Consider the following 15,892-nt stretch of genomic DNA (forward strand, 5'->3'; position numbering starts at 1 on the left):
TCTCTCTCTCTCTCTCTCTCTCTCTCTTTCTCTCTCTGCCTCAATCTCACTCTCTCTCTCTTTCTCCCCCTACCATCCACCCTCCCTCCCTATTTCTCCTATTTCTCCTTGGCACATGAAAATTAATTGGGAATACAATTACACAGAAGAAATCCTCTGAGGCCTAATTTTACAACTACTCTCAGAAAGCACAGCCAAAGGAAATTTGTCTATACCCTGAGCAGAATTGTACGAGTCCAGGTTTTACTTATTATTGTTTATGAACATCTGCATCTTTAAAACAAATGAAAAAATTTTAAGTCACCTTCATCATGGTGTCACACAGTAAAATTCAAAATGTAATTTGAAATAAATGGTGCCAGTTTATCTATGAAACAAAAAATTCTTGTCTTAGGTCCTAAAGTCTTCTGAGATACTGTCAGCAAATCGTTTCATGTGGGACTCTCATCCTAGCAACATCTTATTTTGTTTTCATAACAAAACAATCTAAGGCATATTTTCTTGAATTCATAATTTGAACTGTGCTTTATTTTGTCTGGGCCTAACCCATCACATGTGTCAGTCTATAATACATGCCCTTAGATTTTATTGAAATACACAGGCAGCAATTCACATATTACACACAGACATGTGTACCACCTTGGGGGCTGGGTTGGATTTCAGGAATTATATCAATATTCGATATAGAAGTTTCCTATATTGGAGTCCAGGAGATAGTAAAGAGATTAGGGTGCATGCTTTGAATTTTCTAGACCTGGGTTCAACATGTGGGACCACATGGCTCCCCAAGCACCATTGGGTGTCATGGTCATAGCCCCAGTGGCTTCCAAGCATCTCCAGAGAAGTCCTGATGGTTCCAGGCACTGAAGGCTCAGAGCATCACCATATCCTCATGTATTAACATCACCTGAAATGAGTCAGTTGGCCAAGAATCATCAGGAGTCATACACACTGCCCATGAGAGCCACTAGGGAGGCTCAAAGAAGCAATTACATCAATTAAACCTGTCTGTATTTTAACCCTTCGCCCTGGATTATAGTATGAGAGAGCTCAGCAGGGAATGGCGTGAGGAAGAGCGGGCAGTTGGGAAATAACACGAGCGCAGTGATCAAGAATCTTGGATCAATGGTTTAGAGGCACGGTAACCATGTACGTCAAAACCATAAGTGTCAACACTAGTGCAATAAGTCATTTTTAAGATGAGCTTGCTAAGGGGTCGAGACAGTGGGAGCATAAAGAGACTTGGGATCTTTGGTGAAGAGAAAATAAACCTGGTGGGAGATTGGAGTTGGAACACTGAATGCCTGAGACAACTTTGTCAATCACAATGTCAGAATAAGGAGAGGAAATCAAAAAGAAAGTTCTCCTGTGTTTTATACCAAAGCTCTTTCTATCTGAAATAGAGTTGGTGGAAAGTAGTATATAAGAGGAACATTGTCCAATGAGTAGTATAAACCTGGGTTTCTGTCAAAGTCAAGGAAAAGGCTAAACTTTCTTTTTTTAAAATCAACTCTCAATATGTCCAAATCAAATATTTTGTGGTTTAATTTTTTTAATCTTAAAAATCTTTGGAGGTCTACTCCCACTATTGCTTCTGGGTCACCAGGCAATACCTGATGGTGTTGGGGTAGATATGTGGTATCAGATAGAGATGGAGGTCCTTCTGCTTGCTAAACATGTGCTCTACCCTCTCCAGTTAGCCCCTAAGGCCCCTACACACAAGTTTTAAATATTTCTTTTTAATATTGCTTTCTTGCTTTATTTACTGCACATAATTTTGATCTACCTTCTTATCCTTTTTGTTGTTCTCTGGCCAATGTTACACTAAAGTCTTTTAAATAAAAGACTAATTTTACATGAAAAATATTTTCATCTAAATGAATCTTAAGCTTTTTTGGCTAATTTTTTCCTAGTTTTAGGAGCACCTTCCTGGTGTACTCAATTTAGAATTTACACTAAAATGGCACTTGCCACATTGATTGGCATTGAACATCTAGTCAAGGCTGTTGCTGTCAGAGGACGTGCTTAGTTCTGAAGATAAATTGACTAGTCATTTGGTTTCTCTAATCATTATGCTTTCAGATTGAATCATGAAGAACTCCATGTCCTGGAAACGTTAAGAGCTAATGATTGTCCTGAGAACTTCAGTCAGCCATATGATTGACATTTCTTATTCTTTGTGAGAGGAGAACATCATATAGCGAAGTCAGTGTAAAGAGATCTTTTCTTCTGATATGAGGTTGAACAATGTCTCTGGGCACTAGATGTAACTACAGCTAGGGTTATCAAAACCCCCACTCACAACCGGTTAACGAAATCAGGCTAAAAGGGAGAAAAGCATTCGATTTGAACCCTGGCATCTGCTCAATTTGACAACTAGTATAGATGCATTGAACATCTAGTCAAGGCTGTTGATGTCAGAGGACGTGCTTAGTCCTGAAGACAAATTGACTAGTCATTTGGAGGGGAGCGGGTTGAGTTTCCTTCCCCGCCCTGACCAGGACTCTGGCAGCCGAAGACCTCCAGAACCAGCCACCACCATGCTGAGACCACTCTCCACATGCATGAAGGTACCGGCAGAGGAACAAAGGCATGCGGGTCCTGGGGCTGAGATCTCCAAGTCTGCTAGGATCGGGGGTGAGCATCCTCCACCCAGATCCTCCATATTCCACTAGGCAGGGGCCACACCCACCAACTGGCCCCCTGGCGTCGTGTAATCCCATCAACGGCCAAGACCCAGAGACTATAAAACCGAGCTCCTGGAAGCACGCAGTCGCATTCACGACCATGGGACATCTTGTTATCTTATTCTTACTATGAACAAACTGGCAGGCTACTGAATGTAACCTGCCCACACGGGAGAGTCTGGCAAACTCCCCGTGGCGTACCCAATATGCTAAATACCAGTAACGATGATGGGTCTCATTCTCCTAACCCTTAAAGATCCTTGAATATGGCACTTTTTAAAGATCTCAGGGCTAGGACAAACGAGACATTATTGGGGCCTGCTCGAGGCAATCGACGAACAACAGGATGGTTGTAGAACAACAGGATGGTCATGATTGTGATCGTGATAGATGCATGACCTTGGCCAATTCTCTAATTCTCCAGGCCTCAATACCTTTTTCTCTAAATAATGAATGCATAACCAGACACTGTTTCATTTGATTTTCTGATTACTAAGGGGAATGTTGAAGCATCTACGAAGAAGGTAGTTCTACAAGGCCATTCAAATGAATCAAACTCCACCTTTTGTCTCCAATAACTCTTTCCCTTCTTATGTAATTCTCACCACTTAATACTGTGGTTGGCATTTATAGATCAGACATGAAAATGATATCTCTCTTTAGAGATATGTTTCTTTGCCATCTTTGTCATTTTTATTTTGATTGTTAATTTAAGCCCTCAGCATTCCCCCACTCCCATGAACTATAGCTTATGTTTTCTTAGTCAATCAAAACTCTTCTGTTTCTCTTCATCCTCAATATTCCAAGGCATCTTTAAAAAAAATAATAAAAATATCATTGGGAGCTCATTCTTTACATGTGTACTTTTATTCCTGGCATCATATGGTACCCTGAGTACCACCAGACATGACTCCTGAGCACTTCATTGCAAGTAGCCCCTGAGCACAGCCAGGTATTATTCAAAAAGCAAACAAAGAAATGAATAAACCCTGATTTTAAAAATAGCATTTTTCTTGGATTTAGAAGATAAGTTCAAATATAGAATTCAATGTTCACCATTATCTGCTTTTCTCATGTTTTCAGTTTAATTTTATGCCAATTTATTTCTCCCCTCATAAATTTAGCTACACACTGCCATCTCCTCCTGAGAAGCAAGAAGTGAAAATTGTTTAAATCATTTTAATTATTTAAGACAATTTAAAGAAAATTGTTTAAGCAAAACTAATTTTTAAACAATTAAATCATTTTTGATGATTTAAAACAATTTTTAACAAATTGTAAACAAAACCAATTTTTAAACAATTGTTTAAATAAAATTGTTTAAGTGATGTTTTAGCAACATCCCACCCCCCCCCTTTTGACCTTTTGGAGTTGCTGTTGGGGCTACATCAACTATTTTTTCCCATTTTTATCAGGTTAAATGCTATTGATTTAAGTTCTGATCAAATATCAACTTGTTGCAAACATTCTTGAATATCCTAAAAATATTTTACTGCCATCGTGTGAAATCATTTCACAGAAATTTTTTATGACCCTATTTTGGAACTTAACATTTTGTTTGAATTTTGTTTGGTTCTTGCTTTTCATATTTTCTTTGGAACACGATGTGCTAATTTATTTGTCCATCAGATTTGCATGGAAGATGTGCTAGTCACCAGGCCCTGTATGAGAATATCTGCAACCATGGAATTGTAAAAAAAAAAAAAAAAAAACGGATTCTAGCTTTTAACAAGTTTTTCTCTGTTGAGAGGGAAATTTCAGTCTGCAATATATTTGGTGTTTTTCTTTACATTTACAGATTGATTGGTCAGTAGATAGTAGGGAACCAACTGCAGGTAATCCATTGGAAGAATAAGCAGACAGGCCTAATTGGGCATAAGAAGGTAAGGATTAAACCCAGGGAATTTCCCTGATTGATTTAGGCCATGGACTTGTTAACTGTTCAGCCTGCCACATAATCAAAACTGGATGAAAACCAATAAATCTCTTTGTTCGTATACATGAAGGGTTTTCCAACTCCACCCTCCACCTTTTAACAAAGGTCATAGGGATGAGGACAGTTGAGATCTGGAGAAAACCTATAAATAATGGTGCTAAGCATTTCTGTAAAACCAGCTTCCACTGATGTTGGTGGGCCCCACGGGTGATTTACGTGAAGCAGGGAGGAGAAAGAGGGTCATTTTCTCCCCAACTGCCTCTGACACCCAGGACCTAGAGTCACTGGGTTCTTGTTTCGCCTAGCAGAAAGGAATTTCAGGAGTAGATAAGCAGTGAAATAAATAGATTTTATTTGGAGGGTTTTTTAAGGTTGGGAGGGAGAAAAGTGAGGGAGAGAGAATAACGGACTCCAGAGAGAATGCGGGCTTCTCCAAGGGCTGAGAGAGCCTCTACACATGTATCAGCATTAGACACAAAAACATAAAAGTACACATCTCAAAAGGGGAGATGTGGGCGACACATGTGCTCGGCCTAGTGGCCGGAAGCAGCATATGGGCTCTGGCTTGTTGAAGGTATCTTTTAAAGGCTCTTCTCAGACTATCTTGATCCGGAAGATCTGGAGTCTTCTCCGGGCTGGATCAAATTTTAATCAGATTAAGGGAGAGGTCGAGGGGTTGAAGAACTTCATGGGGAGGGGTCCAACCTACTCAGTGTTGGCTGAAGGTTTTATCAGGTCTGTTTTCTGTATCCACAGGGTGGATCAGTTTTAGGATTTTCCTCCCATAAGTTCTATTGACCTAAATGTTATTGCTAAGGGCCTTTCCCTATCTGCCTACCTGCCTACATCACCAGCAAGAGCACACCAGTTTTGCACACTACTAAGGGGTGCATTCCAGTAAACAGAAATAATTGCGCCCCTGGAGCTTCTCCAGCCCCATCAGACAATAAAGAAGCCCAGGAGCGACTTTTCCTTCTGCATCCACGCGCATTCCATGTGCTGACTCCAGTTGAGTGACCCCTGGGCAGCCCTGCCTACCCCTTCAAGAAGCACCCCAATTGATTTCATTGATTGCTTGCTGGTTAATTTCCCCAGGAAAGCAGAAAGTCGGGCTTCCCAAACGTGGAACGTATGGGGGGGGTAAGAAAGAACACTAGGAGGTTCTCTGCTTGTCTCCACCTGCAGCCTCTCAATAGTCTGCTCCAGCGCCAGGGAACCTAGACTGGCCGGCTCCGTCCCCGTTGCCAGGTAACCAACACTCCAGCACTCGGTCTCCCGGGGTCACCCGCCGCTTCCGCCTTTTTCCGGAATTCTCCAATGAGCGGCCAATGTTGTGATCACGTGATCTTATGGGCGGTGCCAAGAGGGCGAGACTCTCTGTGATAGGCTGCCGGGGACCCCCGTCCCGCCCGCGGCGGGGAGGGTGGGCTGGGGCGGGTTGTGCTGGGGCTGCCGCCTCGCTCGATTCAGCACCGTCCGCTGTCCGGGGTTGCAGGCACCTCCCCCAGGTAAGGAGCCTCCGGGCCGGGCCAGGAGCTGTGTTGCTGCAGGGGCAGACTCTTTGGGCGTCTTGTGCATGGGTGAGAGGCTCTGCAAAACGGGTTTGGGTGCATGCTGAGCTCTGCACAGGTCGATGCCTCCTGGGCTAATCCCCGGAGTTCTGAAGTCACGCACTCGGGGATTTACAAATCGCCGCCACCGACTGGTCAGTGTGGTGGAGAAGGTGCTGCCCTCCTTGGGGTACAGGGTTTTGTCGGCGGATTTTGAAGTGATGGGTGTCTGTGGGGTGCCCGGTGCTCTAGCCTGCGACGTGCCCGCCCCTCGCTGCTTCCTGTGTACATTACCTACCTCCGTGGAGAGTGGTACTATTGGGGGTACCTAGGAAGCTGAGAGTGAGGCGGAGATTGTCACAGAACAAAAGACAGTCTCAGGAGAGTCCCTCAGGAAAGCATAGCCTCCCCCGTTTGGGTGTAAACAAAGGCCAGCGTTTTTGCCTTGCAGATCATTAAGTTTATAAAAAGAGCAAGCACTGGAGCCGGCTGCATACTTGAAAGCAGTTAGTTTTCTGTGTCTTTGAGCCACATCCAGCGGTGCACATCTGACTCCTAGCTCTGCACTTAGGGATCACTACTGGTGAGCTCCGGGGACGATATGGTGGTGAACCGATATCATACCCGGTCAGCCGCCGTGTAGAAGGCATGTGCCCTACCTGCTCCGCTGGGCTATCGCTCTGGCCTCTCTGGCCCCTGCCTGTACTCTCTGCTGCATTTCCTCTATCATATTTGTGTAAATAATAAGGATGTTTTTGTCTTCTTTATGTAGTGATTCCAAGAACTAACATTATCTTTAAACAGAGTTGAAAATATTTGTAATCAGATATTTGTTTGTGGGTTCCACCCAGCAGTGCTCAGGGATCACTCCAGGCAGTGCTCAGAGAATCCTTAGGGGTGCAGCTCATAGAATCCGGGTTGGCCTTGGGCAAGGCAAGTGCCTTACCAACGTTGTTCTAGCTCTCTGGCCCTAAGCGTAATTAAATTGGAATGTAATTTAGTGATAACTTGGATCACTTAGGAAAACTAAGTTTCATCCCTTCTCTGAGTCTTCCATAGGTATTTTTAGTGACAGTTCTTCATGAGGGCTGATGATAGATATTGTTTATGCATCTTTAATCACTGCAACATTTCAATGGTCCCCTTCAGAGAAAGACCACCCTCAGATAAGTTTCATAAACAGAGTTACAGACCCTTTTGGAACACTTGAAGTCATCCTCAGTGAGAGAAAATGATTTGTGTATTGCAAACCATAATACCGAGAGAGAAAGACACACACACACGCACACACAGAGAGAGAAGAGAGAGAGAGAGAGAGAGAGAGAGAGAGAGAGAGAGAGAGAGAGAGAGACAGACAGACAGACAGAGACAGGGAGAGACAGACAGACAGAAAGAGTAAACATAATAGAGAGAGAAAGAAGAAAAGTGTCTGCCATAAGAGGAAGGGGGAGTGGGTGTGGCAGGAAGGACTTTGGTGGTAGGAAACATACACTGGTGAAGGGATGGGTATTGGAACATTGTATGACTGAACCCCAATCATGAACAACTCTGTAACTATGTGTCACATGATTCAGTAAAAAAAATTGATTTTTTTAAGAGAAAAAGTTTTGCTTTTAGGTTTTGTTTCTCTGCAGACTATATTGTTTGGGGGTGGTGAGGGTAATTTCCAAAATCCCCTCCAGGTACCTATATCTAAATTTGTTGTTCAAGCATCTCCAAGAAGAAACAGTCTTATCAACAAAAAGAATTCATTCATCATTCATCATCCTGTTATTCGATTGCCTCCAGCAGGCCCCAGTAACGTCTCTTTCATCCTAGCCCTGAGATTATATTCAAGGCTCTTTAGGAGAATGAGACCCATCATTGTTACTGGTATTTGGCATATTTGGTATGCCACGGGGAGTTTGCCAGACTCTGCCCTGTGGGCAGGCTACCTTGATGGCCTGCAAGTTTGTCCAAAGTAGGAATGAGATAATAAGATGTCATAAAAAGATGTCCTGATAAGGCCGGAGTCTTGGCCATAGAAGGGATTACACGGCGCCAGGGGGCCAGGTGGTGGGTGTGACCCCCACCAACTGGAATTTGGAGGATCTGGGTGGAGGATGCTCAACTCCAATCCGAGTAGGCTTGGAGATCTCGGAACCCGCGTGGATTTGTCCCTCTGCCAGTACCTTCATGTGTGCGGAGAGTGGTCTCAGCATGGTGGTGGCTGGTCCTGGAGGTCTTTGGCTGCCGGAGTCCTGGTCGGGGCGGGGAGGAAAGCTCAACCCGCTCCCCTCCAAGGGGCCCCGGCGAGGAACAGCTAGGCACGGGGGCAGGAGACTGCACTGTTCTCGTGTAATCCCATCAACGGCCAAGACTCAGAGACTATAAAATCCAGCTCCCGGACGAAAATAGTGCAGTCTCCTGCCCCCGCGCCTGGCTGTTCCTCACCGGGGCCCCTTGGAGGGGAGCGGGTTGAGCTTTCCTCCCCGCCCTGACCAGGGCTCTGGCAGCCAAAGACCTCCAGGACCAGCCACCACCATGCTGAGACCACTCTCCGCACACATGAAGGTACTGACAGAGGGACAAATCCACGCGGGTTCTGGGGCCGAGATCTCCAAGCCTACTCGGATTGGAGTTGAGCATCCTCCACCCAGATCCTCCAAATTCCAGTAGACGGGGGTCACACCCACCACCTGGCCCCCTGGCGCCGTGTAATCCCATCAACGGCCAAGACTCAGAGACTATAAAATCCAAAACGAAAAGAATAATGTCCATCTAATGAGCAGAGGACAAAGACATGGAATGATTTTAGGTGTTGTTTTAGCATTCTTCTGCTTGATATGGAGATTTACCCACCCCGCTATGGAAATCCTTCTGATTTCAGGAAAAAGGGGCCTAATTTTATTGCCTTTGATTGAACACAGATATCTGGGACTAGTGGGCTATCTTTCTTTAACTACGGGCTCAACTTGACAGATAGCTCAACAAAATTTGGAGACACATGCTTTCAACTCAAATTGCAAATGCAGGGTTTTGATGACCGTTGGGCAAGGCAAGTACCTTACCAACTGTCACTGCGTTGAGTTCCAGGAAAGTTAGCAAAATTGGGATGGGCGAAGGTCCTGTTTCAAACAGCATGCCTGGAAATAAAGGTTCTTAAGGGAGGTCTTAAGTGAACTCCATAAACTAATTGTGTATTGAAATCACAAGCTGGATTCCATTATTTGTGTACGCCTGATTTTTCTCCTGCCTGATAGTCACATAATTCACCTGTGGGTAGTTCCTTAAGTATTAATTGTATTTACTTGGATGTTTATAAAGAAATTTTCATTTTCTTTCTTTGTAAGAACAGAAAATAAGATGGACTTTGAAATTTTGTCTGTTAAGTCACATCATAATTTCATATATTAAAAAATAACAAATGGATTTAGTTTACAAAAGAGTGTTTTCAAATTCCTCTACTCCCAGGGGTAGGACTATTTGGACCAGAGTCTCTTTGTTATTTTCTAAGGACTATGCATTGTGTAATTGAGCTTCAACATAGATCAGCTAGGAGCAACTTTTAAGTCACTCAGAAAAGAGCACAGCTTAATTTCTGTTCATGTTATTGTTTTGTTTGTTGATAAGTAATAGAAATCCAATAGGAATTATTCTGTTTGTTGATGGATATGAGAAGTCCAACAGGAATAATTAGGTTGTCACTATCAATTAAATGTGTGAATTCTCCAGACTACGCAATTTTGCAGTCTACACTCCATAGCAAAGACTGTTGTGAAAAGTTTGAAGCATTTCCTTCAAATCCATTTTAGCCTTTATTTGAAGCCTGATATATCCCAGAATGTTCACAGAGGGAAAAAAAAGCTTACTGTCGATTATTCAATATAAGTAATATGGATGTTTACAAGCAATGCTATAATTTCTATAATTGATGCACCATCTTATTTTAATTTTGTGCTGTCTATTCCATTTAGCTGATGTTTTATTTTCTTCTTTTTTTTTCTTTTTGTGTCACACCCAGCGATGCTCAGGGGTTACTCTTTGTTCTGCACTCAGGAATTACTCCTAGTGGTGCTTAGAGGACCACATGGGATGTCGGGGATTAAATTTGGGTGGGCCGCGTGCAAGGCAAACACCCTACCCCTGCACCTGCTCTACTATTGCTCCGGCCCCGGATGTTTATTTTAAAGTGAGACTATGTGCTTCCCTGTGTCTCATCAGAAGGAACTGAGGTTCCACTGAGTGTATATGCATCCAAGGGAATCATCTGAGGAGACTGGAGGCATCTCTTATTAATTCTGTCTCCTTTGGCACCCGAAGCAAATATTACACTGAGAGTTGATGGGGCCCATCGGGGTGTATGACTTGCTGTGTGCCCTGAGAGTCACGTGCAAACTGTTCTCTCGCTGTTGATGTATCTGTGCCTTGGAGACTCATGGCCAGCAAATGAGATAGGGATACCAGAAGAGAATGTTAGAAATTCCCTAAAGAATGTACTCTGCAGAGAAATAAAACTCTAAGGTAGTCCTTTCTCAGGAGCTTACTTAAAATGTTCCAGAAGGAATTGTAACGTTGGTTACCAAAGTTCTAAGGGTAATACGAGGCTGGAGAGATCTGTGGCTGGTAGTTCGTGGTTCCTGGCTGAGTTCCACTTTTCTTGCTGGAGGTTGGGGCGCTATCTTGAAACCACACAGTCTCCCCACACGATCTCCCAGCAATGACCGGAGTGTTCCTTGAGCACAGAGCCTGGAAGAGTCCCTGATCGCACCTATGTGAGGATCCCCAAAACAAATTTCAAAAAAGTCGTTAGGGTTAGTACTATCCCACAAGTGGCTGTGACTTTTGGCTTTGTATCCCGAAATTAAAAAAATAAATGATTTCCTGTCTCATAAAAAATATCAGAAGTTCTCATGGGAAACATGATTGTCACAAGAGAAAACAGAATTCAGGTAGTTCAGACCTAATTTTAATGTGGAGAGAATGAAGGTGAAAGAGTAATTCAAGCATTTCAAGGAATCTTAGACTGTAAAAACAGGCAAGTTGAAATTGGGGCCACAAATGACACTTGCCAGTCAGATGTCACATTATTTGCCACTTGAGAGATATTTTTTAAATATATATTTAAAATAATAGTAAAGTTCTTTTATTTTGCATGTATTTACAGAGTGTGATTTAGTAGCCTAATTATTTCCTAGAACTCTAGAAATCTTGCTTTCTAATAAAAGATTGAGACATAGCATAGGAAGTAACATAAATCTACAGTTAGATATTTGGGAGAGAATTCATCACTGTTCTTTGCTGAGAGATTATCTTATTGGTCGTATTCAGGGAAGCTCAAAAGATTTGATCCCCAACATTGAGCTTAAGGGAAAAAATCATGCTGTGTATTTTTAAAGATTTGCTGCAAAGTCTTCTGTGCTTTTGAGAGACAGTTATGTTGGAAATTCTATATCGCATCCTTAAAATGATAAACCTCAAAGGAAAGAAAGAAAAACAAAAAGAAATGCTGTATTTTAGTGTAGTTCCATGTTACATAAGCAGACATAGTCACTGATCCCTAATTTAATGTTCAGAATATTAGGAATAAGCTTTCAACAGCAACAACAGAAGGCTGTATAATAGTTATAAAGTATGTAAAATTTTGAATATGAGTCTGTTTATTTTCTAGATTTTTTTGCCATATGCAATGAACAGTATTGCTCAAAGTTTATCTTTGACCAGCTGCAGAATTCTCAGGAGCTTTTTAGGAATGCAGATTCTCGGGCTGGCCCTCTATCAAATCCTAATTACTGAGGGAGGGGTTCCAGAAATGCGACTTTATCAGGTGATTCTGATATAAGGTAGAATCTGTGATGTCCCTTTGAAGGTATATTCTTAGGCCATTGGTTCTGATCTCTCCCAGATTTGGTAATATCCCCAAATGATGAAACAATTGAAACTTTATATGTACTTGACATGTTCTACAAACAACAAACTCACATCTATGTTTAACTGGGAGCATTTTGGATATAAAGGGCTTGCTTTCTCTAGTAATTATATTAGTTCATTTTTAGAGGGAAAATTTTATGTTGTTTAAGGATATAACTTTTAGCAGATGAGTTCTTAAATAGATTAGTAGCTATCAATTCTATGTGATTGTCCTGTCTAGGATGATACAGCTTTTTTTTTTCTTTTTGGGTCACACTCAGCAATACTCAGGAGTTCCTCCTGGCTCTGCACTCAGGAATTATTCCTGGTGGTACACAGGGGACCACATGGGATCAAACCCTCATCAGATGCATGCAAGGCAAAAGCTCTTTCTGCTATACTATCACTCTGGCTCTCATTTATGAAAATTTTAGGACTTATATCAGCATATGAGTATATATGTAAGAAATAATTAAATTTGGTGTCTTTATATAGGTTATTTCCTTTAATACCTTTTATTTAGGCTATTTCTTTTTAAGCTTTTAGCCTTTATTGTTTTCCTTTTCTGGTTTTTCTCAATTGACTTGCCAAAACATTTTTTTACTTTCTGTGCCCAGAAATGTGAAAATGCCAGCCTCCATAACTGCCCTGCCAAATTGGAACCCTGAGTGTCACAGACAGATCAACCTGAAGTTCTGCTAGGATTAGAGAACTCAGACAAAATGTAGTTCACAAAACATTAATTAGGGCCGGTCCTCAAATTTATGGTATAATTTATGGTATAAGTCCTCAAGTTTTTCTTTGAAGGAAAAATCCTACTTATATTTTGTTTGTTTGGGGACCACAACAGGCACTGTTTAGGACTTACTTGTGATTTTGTGCTCGAGGATCATTCCTGTGGGCTCTGGGACACATATGGGATGCCAGAGATCAAACCCCAGGTGGCTGTGTAAAAGTATTACTATGTATTTAGCTATACTCAATTATATAATTAATGTCATTAATTTCATATCTTTTTTTAATGACACGTTTACTTCTATGGCGTCTTTCATGGGAACATTTATGTTTAACTTGTTCACTTTTTTATGGATGAAAATATGTATTTCTCTCCTTTTACTTTGGCTGACTCAGAATGATTATACTGAAGAACCATTGACTGTCTGGTTCAAGTAGAAGTAAAGTGGAGTATTTCTGCTTGGGGAGTGACTCAAAGGTAAATTGCATAGGAAGGATGGAAGAAGGAAAGGAAGGGAGGGAGGAAAGGAGGGAAGGATGTAAGGAGGAGGGAATGGAAGAAAGGAGGGAAAAGAGGGAAAGGAAAGAAAGAAGGAGGGAAGGGAGAAGGAAGTAGGGAAGGAAGGAAGGAAGGAGGGAAGGAAGGAAGGAAGGAAGGAAGGAAGGAAGGAAGGAAGGAAGGAAGGAGAGAGGGAGGGAAGGAGGGAAGAAATGGAGGAGAGGAGGAAGGAAGGAGAGAGAGAAGGAAAGGAGAGAAGGAAGGAAAGAGGGAGGGAAGATGAAAGGAAGGAAGGAGGGAAGGAAGGAGGGAAGGAAGGAGGGAAGGAAGGAAGGAAGGAAGGAAGGGAGGGTTGAATCAAAAGAGGGGAGGGAGGGAGGGAGAAAATTAAGTTGAAATTGAAAATAAGTTCTATGTTGTAACTCAAGAGGAATATCTAATATATTCATATATGATGCTACGATAAGAATGTAAATAGATGGTGGAACAAAGGCCTTCAGTGTCTTGCTCTCACATATAATTTCTGATTTGTTCATCAAATTAGAATTCATATGATCGTATATGTGGTCTGAGATAAGCCCAACCTGGAAGTGTCCTAGGCCTTCAGTCTTCCTTTCAGAAGACTGTGTGTTCTTTGTTCCTGTGATACTGGGCCAGCTGGGCTGGGTGGTTCAATGCTCGGTCTGGACTTTCCTTTGAGGGAGCTTAAGGAGCCCAAAACTATACCCAGGAGTGCTCAGCACTGCACCGATTGAACGTCGGTCCCTTTCCCTTTCAGGACAGGCGACCCTGATTCTTGAGCTTCTCAGCCTTCACCTCATTCTTCTCTATTTCATACCGAATCCAGGATGTGAATGCAGATTAAGTCTGTCCTGCTGTGACCTGTTGTATCATCTAAGTTTTTAAGAACATCATGCCTTGACATGTGTTGGGACTATTTAAATGCTCTGCCAGGCATAGGCAAGGTAAATTTAGAAATAATGGAAATTTAGGTTAATCTCTTTGCGTAGGAGATGTCAGAGACAGATTTTTCTGCTAAATTGTCTTTACCATTGTTGAACTAAGTCAGTAGTTCTCCAAATTTATGGTTAGTATAAATCATCTGGGGTATTGTTAGAGAAGCACCCTGAAGAAAATTCTTCCTTGAGTTTCTGGTTTATTAGATTTAAGGTATGATCCAGGAATATGCATTTTCATCAAGTTTGTTGGCTATCTCTGATACAAAGAGACCCAAGAAATAAAGTACTTAGAAGTGTGCCAATTTAGAGTTCTTTAAAACCTTTCATCCTTAATAATCTATGACTATACAGATCTTAGTATGATTAGAGTGACTTAGTGGTCGCTCAATACATTTTCTTAAACTACATGAATTTATCTAAGAGTACATGTAGTATACATTTATGCAGTTCCACATTTGACTTATGTTTGACATAGCCATAATTTTCATTCAAATAATTTTTAAGAGATATTAAAGAGAAAATTGTTTTCTAAGTCTTTTAATGTAGGAGAGTGTATTTCTCTTTGCTTTCAGATAATATTTGGGGTGTTTATAAATAGTGGAAGCACAATATTTATAGCTTTTAAAATTCAGTTGAGTACTGAGATATGATTCCAAATTAATGTTTTCCCATTTGTATATAATATTAAAAGAAGTCTTGAAGGAAGTATGGGGAAGTCAAACTACTCATTTGGAATCTCAAAGTGTAATATTTTGTTGTTTGGGGGTAAGATCAGGTGGTACCCAGGACTTACTCCTGTCTTTGTGCTCAGGCATCATTCCTGGAGGGCTTCGGAGACCATGAGAGGAGGAACCTGCTCCACACATGCAAGGCAATTGCCCTGCCACTGTGCTGTTGCTCTGGCTCCCAAAAAGTGTAATCATTAAAATCTTTACTTTTTATAAATAATAAAAAACTGTAAATGGATTAAGAAATGTACAATTACTGGAAAAATAAAGCCTTATTAATAATGTATGAGTAATGTAATTATCTGCACCCCTTAAGTGTGTTTAAATTTGTAGGTATAGTGTTTTGGAAATAGGTGGTCCCCACAGGAGGCTTATGTGAGATGTAGAGGAGGGATGGTCACTTGGTCACTTTCTCCTGATCTGCCTCTGCCACCCCCAGGCTGTCTGGGAATAAGATAAACTCTGTGGTGAGCCCTTGTGAAGGCCAGAGCAAGATGATGGCTGTTCCCTTATTGCCAAATGCACACGTATTTTATAGGGGGATCAGCTTAAAAGGATGGTTCAGTCACAGAAAGTGTAGCATTATTGGCCTATCACCTCTTCAACTCTGCTTTGCCCCATTCCAATCCCACTCAAGGCTAGATGCTGCACTTAGGATGACTTGCTAAGTATACGTGGCAGCTTCTGTGTCTTGGATTCATGTGACCAGGAGGTCCAGTGAGGCACAAGGCCAAATACCTGTTGCTGGCTCATACCCTGCTCTTGCCAACTTTGCCCAGATGCTCCCTCTTGAGAGGCTTTCCTTCTGGGCTGCTGTGCAAAGTCAGGTCTTATCTGCACAAGTGTCTGTTCACATGTTCCACATATATGCTCCCTTCCTTTGTTCAAGGTGGCCGTCATAGGGTTTTC

Source organism: Sorex fumeus, unplaced genomic scaffold, assembly GCF_029834395.1.
Source record: "Sorex fumeus unplaced genomic scaffold, SorFum_2.1 ptg000024l, whole genome shotgun sequence".
Classification (NCBI taxonomy): Eukaryota; Metazoa; Chordata; class Mammalia; order Eulipotyphla; family Soricidae; genus Sorex; species Sorex fumeus.